Source organism: Poecilia reticulata, linkage group LG8 (genome assembly GCF_000633615.1).
Source record: "Poecilia reticulata strain Guanapo linkage group LG8, Guppy_female_1.0+MT, whole genome shotgun sequence".
NCBI lineage: Eukaryota > Metazoa > Chordata > Actinopteri > Cyprinodontiformes > Poeciliidae > Poecilia > Poecilia reticulata.
This window is the reverse complement of record NC_024338.1, coordinates 26,063,305-26,072,437: the sequence shown is the minus strand read 5'-3', so window position 1 is coordinate 26,072,437 and position 9,133 is coordinate 26,063,305.

Here is a 9,133-nt window from a genome sequence, read left to right as displayed (position 1 = left end):
GTGGGCTGGTGCAAATGAGCAGCAGCAGCAGCAGCACAGGAAAAGAGGAATGAGAAACAGAGAAGATGAAAGCCGTAGTCAGGTAGATGCAGCAGAGAAGACGTTTGCCACATCCTGCCTCTCTTCCTGGTAGCGTGACCTCCCACACAGAAAGAGTTCGTAAATCTAGTTTTTCTCACACCTGCTTCTGCGATTTAAAAAAAAAAATCTATACTCCATAAAGAGARTGATTGCATGCATAATAAATCAGAATTAAAGCTCTACTGAAAATTTTAGCAATGCCAGCTCAGAAGAACAGTATGCGTCCAGTTAGTGCAAAAACATCACAATGCACATTTAGAAGATGCCRTTGTGGGTGTGTGATATTAACAGATTCAGTCAAGCTTAGCTAYRGCCAGACAGCGCACAGACAGACCGACTTGGAAACCGAAAGGGTTTTCTCAGCTGTTATTCACAGTCTTCTTCGAACTGCTGTGGTATTGTCTTATTAAATCCTGCAAAAAAGACAACTAAGCCTCTTGAGTTCACTGTGCACGCTTYGTCGCGGCCTAATYTTGAGTTGAATAGCATCTGCAGGTAGTAACGCCAGRATTTTGGAATATTTTAGCAAAAAACGTAACATACTATCTACTAGTGGTCATCCATCAAAGCCTTATCTCAAAGAGCTGATTGCACTGACAAATTACTGTTGTTTGAGTTGTTAAAAATGACCAATCATAATCTWTATATTTTTTCGTTGATTCAACACCAGATTAAATCTTGTTCTGCGCTTTTCTTTTTTTTTTAAATGCAGATTGTTGGAGAAAGCCATACAGTGCGGAAAAGGGAAAATGTAATCACCACGAATGTGCAGGGGCGATAAAAGAAGACATGCCAGCTGCCAGGAGTAAGATGAGAAACGGAAACAGAGGAGACGCTTGGAAGCCGAGAAATCCGTTTGGAATGTCTGAGTCAGGAGAGAAATGGAAAAAAAAAGTCTTTCAATCGGAGCATTGCGCTTGAGAAGTAGAAAGAGTTGCAGGGTGAGGTTTAAGAAATATGGTCATGCGTGCCTTGTAATAAAGAGAAACCAGTTGTGAAAAGGGTAAATAACAAAGGGGATGATGACTGACCAAATCCCCTGTGATTCTTCACACGTCTGATGGAGCTACTGTCACAAAGACAAGAGRAGAAAACACAAGAGGCTTGCAGCAGCTACACCAGGGAGTCATTTTATGATGTTGCAGCGTTGTGTGTTGAGGCAGACTCTTAATGAGGGAATTTCCTGATTATTTCTTGTGTTCTGTTTGTTTCCTGTTATGTAGCATCCCCCCGCCCCTAACGCATCCACTGGACAGGACAGATGGAGACACACTATGTCAGCAAACCATATGGGCCTTCTTTTATTTTTATTTTTTTTACTTTGAATTTATTGTTTTCTTTTTACCAAAGCCCCAGTTGCTTTCTCGCCTCCACAAAAGGGGAAATTGGAGGATGGACGAAACGGATCAGTGACTCAGCTGACAGCAGGTAGACGTGATCAAATGCCATCTGAGCCACGGCAGGGGTCAAAGGTCGCTTTTGTGCTAATGATTACCTGGTGAACCGTGCTGCCTCTGTGTTTGTTTGCGTAGTCATGGTGACAGATCAACAAGCATGATTCGATTTTTTTTCTTTACCTTTTAAGATACTCACTGAATACAAGTTGGTCCTTTAAGTAAAATCTATTTATTTTCTTATAAATGATCTAAAGTAATAAATATAAAAAAAACAGGTGATTTCTAACTGTACTTTCTTTTTCTTTTACCTAAACTCATTTTATATTGCTTAAATCTGACAAGAACAGAGAACGTGCAAACATTTTTTTAGTCAGGCTAAAGATTTAGGTTTGGACTTTAACTGGGCCGCATGGCTTTGCTTTGAGGCATTGGAGTAAATGAAGCAGAGTAGCTGCGCACACTGAACGTTTCTGATTTTCGATTGCAAGAAAATTTGAAAACCATGTGGGAGGGAAATGGTACTTTAATTTTGAGCCAAGAAAACAGTGGAGCATGCTTTGCCTCCTCTCCTTTTAGTCATCTCATTAGAGTTTTGTGGTTTTGCTGAATGGGTGTATTAACTGCAAATGAGCTAAAAGGCAGGAAACAAATGATTACACCTAATAAAAGAAGTGTTTTATAAGGTGAAATCATTCCATGGTAGGTTTAGTGTAATCAGAAGCTTGCGATGCTTGTATCCGCACTCATTTGTCTAAGTTTCTTTCTTCTTTTGTCTGCAAAACCGTGTTGCACATTCAGATGTTTAATGAAGAGCGGCATGAGAGGAGGAGGTCCGAGTCAAAGGTCAGGCAATTGTGGTTGACCCCTTTGTTAATGCATATGTTACGCTTTCCATTGAAACGCAAGCGTCACCCTGTGTTTTTATGTTTAAAGACAAAGTTCCACATTTTTGAAAGCACATTTTTCTTTATTTTGGGTGAAAAACTAAAAGTTCAAATTGTAGCAACCTCCATCTAAGTCCAGTAGGTGTTGCAGTTGCTTGTGAGGAAAATTTTGATTTGTGTACAGCAACCCTACAAATAAACTTTCAGAAACTTTAAAAATGGGATTTTCAATCAGTAGCTTGCACACGATGAAGTGATGATCAAACAAGCAAGAGCAGAAGCCTGGAAGAGTTCATGTTTATGTAGGAGAGATTAAACGGTGAATTCAAAGCAAGTGTGGTGAGTAAAGAGAGACGAATGAAAACAACAGGAGACAGAAGTGAAGTTTGAAAGTTTGCTGTGAACATGAGATAAATAAAAGAACTGAACTAATGATGTTTCAACAAAGGTTGTAAAAACTTCAAGAAGTATCAAAATGAGATTGCTAGTTATAAGTGAAAACGTGTGTGCTCTGATATATTATTATTAATTATAAATCTGTCTTTTTACCTGGGCTTAATTTCTTACTTGCCTCTGTTGCTCTGATAACTAAACAAGCTTCATTTGCAGTTTACAGCAATCAAATAAATGTACATTATTTGGAATCACTTTTTTTATTCTCTCCCTGCAAAGTCTTCAAAAAAAAATTAGCTGATGTGTAGTTTGTATTTTTTTTTAATGTCCCTGTTAGATTAATGGGAACTCTTTTTTTTTTTTTTTTTTTTTTTTTTTGCTTTAAGGAAATGTAAGCAAGAAATAGAGAGTGTAAACATTAAATGATCTCTTTTTAAATGATGTCCTGGAAAGAGTCCAACTTCCAGTGGTCCGCTGCTTTTTTCCCAAGGCTGAAAAGATTCTGGCAGTAATTCAGACTGCTTTAACCGCCCTCCAGCCCAACATCCATGGCTACGCTGAGGGTGTGCCTGCACTTTGATGGGCCGCCTGCCTCTGACAGGCCCTTTTCTAATTCAAAACCCCCAAAACTCTGCAAAAAAAAAAAAAAAAAGACAAGGATTACTGCCATCTGTTGGGTTTTAGCATAATCTTCCTAATCAGTTTCAAAGGTTTACATGTGATGTGGTTTCAGGGTTAATATTCTTCCCACCTGTTTCATCTCATCCTGTTTAAACAGAAGATGCATGTTTAATCACACAGCCCACACATCTTTATCTTCATTCATAGCTTACTGTTTGCTACAGAAAGGCCCTCTCTTGTTAACAGATTCTGAATTGGTCCATTGTCCCTGCCCCCCTCCTCTTTTGAGTAAAGAGTCTGATGAAGAGGGGACCCTTGTCACTGTGGGACGGGGGATATTTGGTTCTGCGCTACCCTTCGCCTCCGTGCCCATAACTCTGATCTCGGCGAGCGTGTTTCTCACACCCCTCACTCCAGCTGGAAGACAGGAAACAACTCTGTCTGTGGCTGCAGCCGTCTAATTGTTGGGTTTTGTGAGCGTTGCGATGGCCGTGCGCAGGGGACAGCAAGAATGCTGCACCCAGATGCAAGATCTCAAGGAATCCCCCCGACTGACGCAGGGCCTGGACGGAGGAATCCGCTGCCACATGCCTGTTAAACCAAAGGCAGCGCTGAAGAGAGATGAGCTGTCAGGAAGCTAACAAAAAGACAAAACTGTTAGTTTTTCTTGGTTATTTTTAACTGCTTGCTTCAAGACAGTTTCGTTATTTGAAACTTTTCTACTTAATTTAGATTATCACAGTGCAAGAAGCCATTTTTTATTGAATTGGGCTCATAGTGATGGGGAGAACTTTAATCGACGAAAAAGTCCCTAATTTGAATAAGTACATTTATGCACACTTGAGCCAAAATGTATTAATTTAACAACAGCATGCTTTAAGTGCTTGTCTTCTTTTGTTTTTGTGTATCTAAATAAGTGTTTTACATATAGGAATAGGATGGCATAGTTTCTGAAACATTTTAAATATTTTTTATTTAGAAGTTATATAAAGTTTATAATTGAAACCAGTTAGGCTTAAGGGGTGTTAAAAGTAATTTCCACTTCAAAACAAATAATAAAATATATCTGGGAAAGCCCCACAGTTATTAAATCTAATTGCAAACTTTTTGTACCTGTGTAAAGTGAAGACATTGAATAATGTTTTTTTTTTCCAGTGTCAGTACTATTGTAGCTGTTATTATGCCTGATTTATTAGTAATAAATTAAGCTTAAAAAGTACATTTTTAACTTTTTAAGCTTAGACTCAATTGCTCTCCAACTGTGCACTATAAACAATAAAGTCCTTGTCAAAACACATAAAAAAAAATTGCCTCACACTATTAAATCTACATCTTGATTGAAACTTCAGCAAATCTCACCAGGTGTGGTTAATAGCTGTAAAACCACAAGTATTTGTGTGAAATCCATTCAGAGGATTGTTGTGGAAACATCAAACCTGGTTACACTTAGGAAAATAAATCCTTCTCGTTAACAGGCGGAGTTTAAGCGCTTGTATCAGCTAGAGCCGTATATGGGTTTGTTGGGTTTAGAGCAATACGTGACCTCTGTGATTACCTAATACAGGTGTAACAAGATCTCTTTGCATGTGACGTTGTGTTGTTGTTCAACTTAAAATGATGTCTGTTGATTATACAGTTACTCTGACATATGATAAATAAGCGCAAGTTGTTATTGTTGGTGTCAGATATATGTGGTGTGTGTTAAGGTAGATCCAGTTGTGTCTGTGTTCAACTGCGAAGGGGAATTTTCCACAGGAAAATATGTAAATATTGAGCCACAAATAGGTAATATATGTATCTAAAAAAAAACACACATGTACAATACCTAATATCAATTAATTATAATTTGTCACCTAAAGAAACTTATATAAGACACCAATCAATCTACTAACATTTAATATTATCAATTAATTTACCATCTTATTATTCCTTATTTCACCATGTAGGCGAGGTTCAGTCTAATCAGGTTGTTAAGGTTTGTAAAGAATGATGAGGCTGTTATCTGGTTGACGATTTCTGACCCAAAGTTTGGTTCAAGCTACACAACGTGGTGATTCAACAGCAAAAACAAAAAAGATGGAGTAAATAACAAAGCCAAATTCATTTTTTGTTTACTTTTGTCAATTAAAAAGATTGAAAAAAAACATTTCAGAGGGTAAAAATATATCTTAGCCAGATGAAATAATGACAGACGTAGGGTTGGGAAGGGAAGGTGGGAACATTTTCCATAAGGACTAAAAGGAATCTCTCAAGTCAGTGACAAATATCATTCCCAACTGACAGAGCAGTTTTCAGTTTATTGTAATGGCACGAAGGGTGTTAGCACCACCCATCCTTTGAGACAGTCTAATCCAGCCACCTTCCTAAAATAAAACAACCTGGTAAACAGAAACTGAGCAGGAATCTTGCACGTTGTCAAACTGGACAATCAGCTTTGAATGATGCCCGTATAAGGCAGCCATGCCTTGAAATACTTGACATGCACTTCTTGAGAATTGCCTCGCATACGGCTTTGCTTTGGGCTTCACCTTGTGGCAGAAGTCATGGAAAAATACCCATCTCGTTTAACCAGAAGTAGCTGATGATCGCATAATTACATTTTCCAGCTGCTAAACACCATATATCTGCTGCCGCCGCAGAAAACGACTCCCACAAAGCCCAAATTATAGTGGAGGACATTTTTATGTAATAATTATAAAGTATGATAAATTGGCTACAAAATATTTGCCCTTGATGAAGCAGGGTGATTTGAACTTCAGCAGTTCGCACAGAATCATGCAGCACAGCACGTTTCCCACAGCTTCACTCTGACCTCTGTCCTGACTGTCTGACAGATTCATCTGCCATCTACTGCAGAGAAATATGAGATATTTACCAGGAAGTCACCGTGACCCATTCGATCACTGCTGAAATGTACCTTAGCCTTTGACTCTGCCTCTTATCACTTCTGAAGAGTCTCAGAAGTCCATTAGTGGAAGTAGTGGACATGAGAAAAACTCCCCTAAATCTGCAGCATCGCAACTACTGACACGACTTAATGGAGAGTGATGTGTGCTAAGCACGTAATACCATTTACAGTAAGCGCCGGCATACTTCGGGGACCAGACTCCTCGACTCGGCCGTTTTAGTCAAGGAAATGATGTCGGAAGGTGATAAGAGCCAGATGGACTTTGGGAATGATGTGCAGATCATCTTTATCTCTTGTTATCTATAGAACAATTTATATAACATCCTTCTCATTTTTAAAGATAGCAACAGATACATAAATATTCTAGTCAAACATGCTATGTTTTATGGCCAATTAATTCTTTATTTGCTCTTTGTTATGTAAAAAAAAAAACACCATCTAGACAGTAAATTTTAACTGGGAGAGCTTCAGTCAGAGTTATACAACATCAGCAGAGCCTATCCCATTTTTCACTTGTATAAAGAGAAGGTTAAATACATAAAACTTTTACTAATCACACAGGAGAAAATACACTTACACATGTTTTTCCTGTACAACATGCAATTTTGATAATTGTTGAAAATATGAACATATGAGTTGTGTGTGTAAGTTATTATTATTATTTTTTTTTGTGGATTCTCTCTAATTTCTCTCACAATCTTGCCGCCACCGAGCTTCTGTTCAGGTATAACTCTTTCAGGATTTTATGACCGCTCCACAAATTTGTAGGTTTCCAGGCTCAGGCTAATCGTTTAACCATAGTCTGTAAATTTTTATTAGTATTGAGGTCAGGGCCAATCCAGACGCTTAACATAAGCCTCCTTTTTCGTTCCCGACCATAAATATACGTTTGGAATATTTGTCCTGTTAGTATATCCAAGCATACCCATGTTTCACACGTCAGATGAAAACCAAACTGGCTCAAGCCTGAGAGATGCTAGAAATGTGTTAACAGACACTTCATGACAGCCAGCCATCAGATTTATACCCTGAAATTTCAAGCCATAGAAGTTGTGCTGGCTCTTAAAAGAAGAGCCAGCAAAGAGATAAACTCTTACTACAGACACTAAACCCTAAAAGACTTAATGAGGAATTTGTGTTGTTTTTCACAGATGTCTCTTTTCGAGGCTGATTGCCCAGCTTGCCTCTGATTGGTTTAGAAGCCCTTTAATCTCTATATAGACACATTGTTTGTCAGAGATCTGTAACAAGATGGCAACAGCGTGTTACCAAAGCACATCTGATATTTGTCCTTATTAATTATTTAGATGGCTGTCGTTATTTTTTGCAAGGCAACAGACTTTACAACTGTGCCACTCCACAGCAAATTTAAATTCATTTTTTCAAATCTGATAAGAAGAGTGGTCAGATATGACAGAAAATTATAAATAGCCACGAAAAGTTGCCTAATCTCTCTAAAGAATATTTAATCACACACCAGATGAAGGGTGTGTACACATTTTGGGTCTGTATGCATAAAAGTGATAATGTGGGTTAGAGAAAATTCTCTATAAATCAAAACTTATGCATCCAATTAAAATAAAAATTGGACAGTTGTCATATTTTCACGATTTAAAAAGGTGGRTTAGTTCAAATAAAATCATTAAAGTTAATGTAAGACTCTGGCTAATGACAATTTCTGGAAAACCCTCCAATGGGAATCAAACTAACTTGAGCTCATGTAACACATTGTAAAAATGCTTAAAGAATAATATGTTGCATTGTASAACTTCTTCCTTTGATTTTACAGTTTGACCTTTAAATGAAAAGCTTTGTCTTCCCTCGGCTCTAAACTAAAATAGTCGTAAACCACAGCCGGAAGCACAGCAGAAAAACAAACAGACCATGAAGCAAAGATGCTATTCTGAAACGCTACAATAAGCTGTTAGACCAACGTGTGATATATGGGGTAGCGATTTATCTCAGTTTCTGTTTACAACCACGTCTATATTTGTTTCACAGGTAACAACAGGGAACCCGGCTTATCGGAAAAGCAAAGAGACAAAACTGAAACAATGATAAGCGAGAAAGGGTATTCCAGAAATGAAGACCGACAGCATTTCTCTCTATTCAGTCATGTGAAAAAAAAAAAGTATTTGCTGAGATAATAACAGGGATTAGCTGTAAACCGTTGAGGGTGTGGGACGCACTAGTCTTGTGCCGAGAGCATGCAAAGGAAATATGATCCATCAAATGCATCAATTAGAGAAGAGGGGAGAAAAAGGTGCTCCTAGTGATGGATATTTTGCAAGTTTGCATGCCACAGGGATGTAAAACTTGGCTCCCGGGCACTGAAAGTTGATGGAGTGATTACACAACTGTGCCGTTGACCTTTCAGTGGTGTGTTCTCAGTTATCTGAGGGAAGAGTCATTAAATTTTACTACAGCTACTCTTAGAAAGAAGGATTACGCAAGCCAACGAGACAGGCAGCGTATCCTGGAAACTATCAATACTGATAGGGAACGAGGCCTCAAAATCCACACGTAGAGATGGCACACCTGAGTCACAGAACCCCCTGAATAAACTGGAGCATGGGAGGAAGTAGATCTGTTGAATATATGACATCACAGGAAATAGCTTTGGAAAACAAGAGGCAGAGGCATTTGTGAGAGAARCATGCAAATTAATTGATATATATAGTGTGTGCTGTTTTGTCTGAGAGGGACAAGTTTTTGTCCACTTACTGGCATGCTTGGGAACACAAAGCATGTTTTGTCTGGACGCTTAGTAACCGCGTTCTCAGGGCGACATATAAACAGAGGTAACCAGGTGGAGGGACAGGAGTGCCACTGATTTCATCACTTTCTCC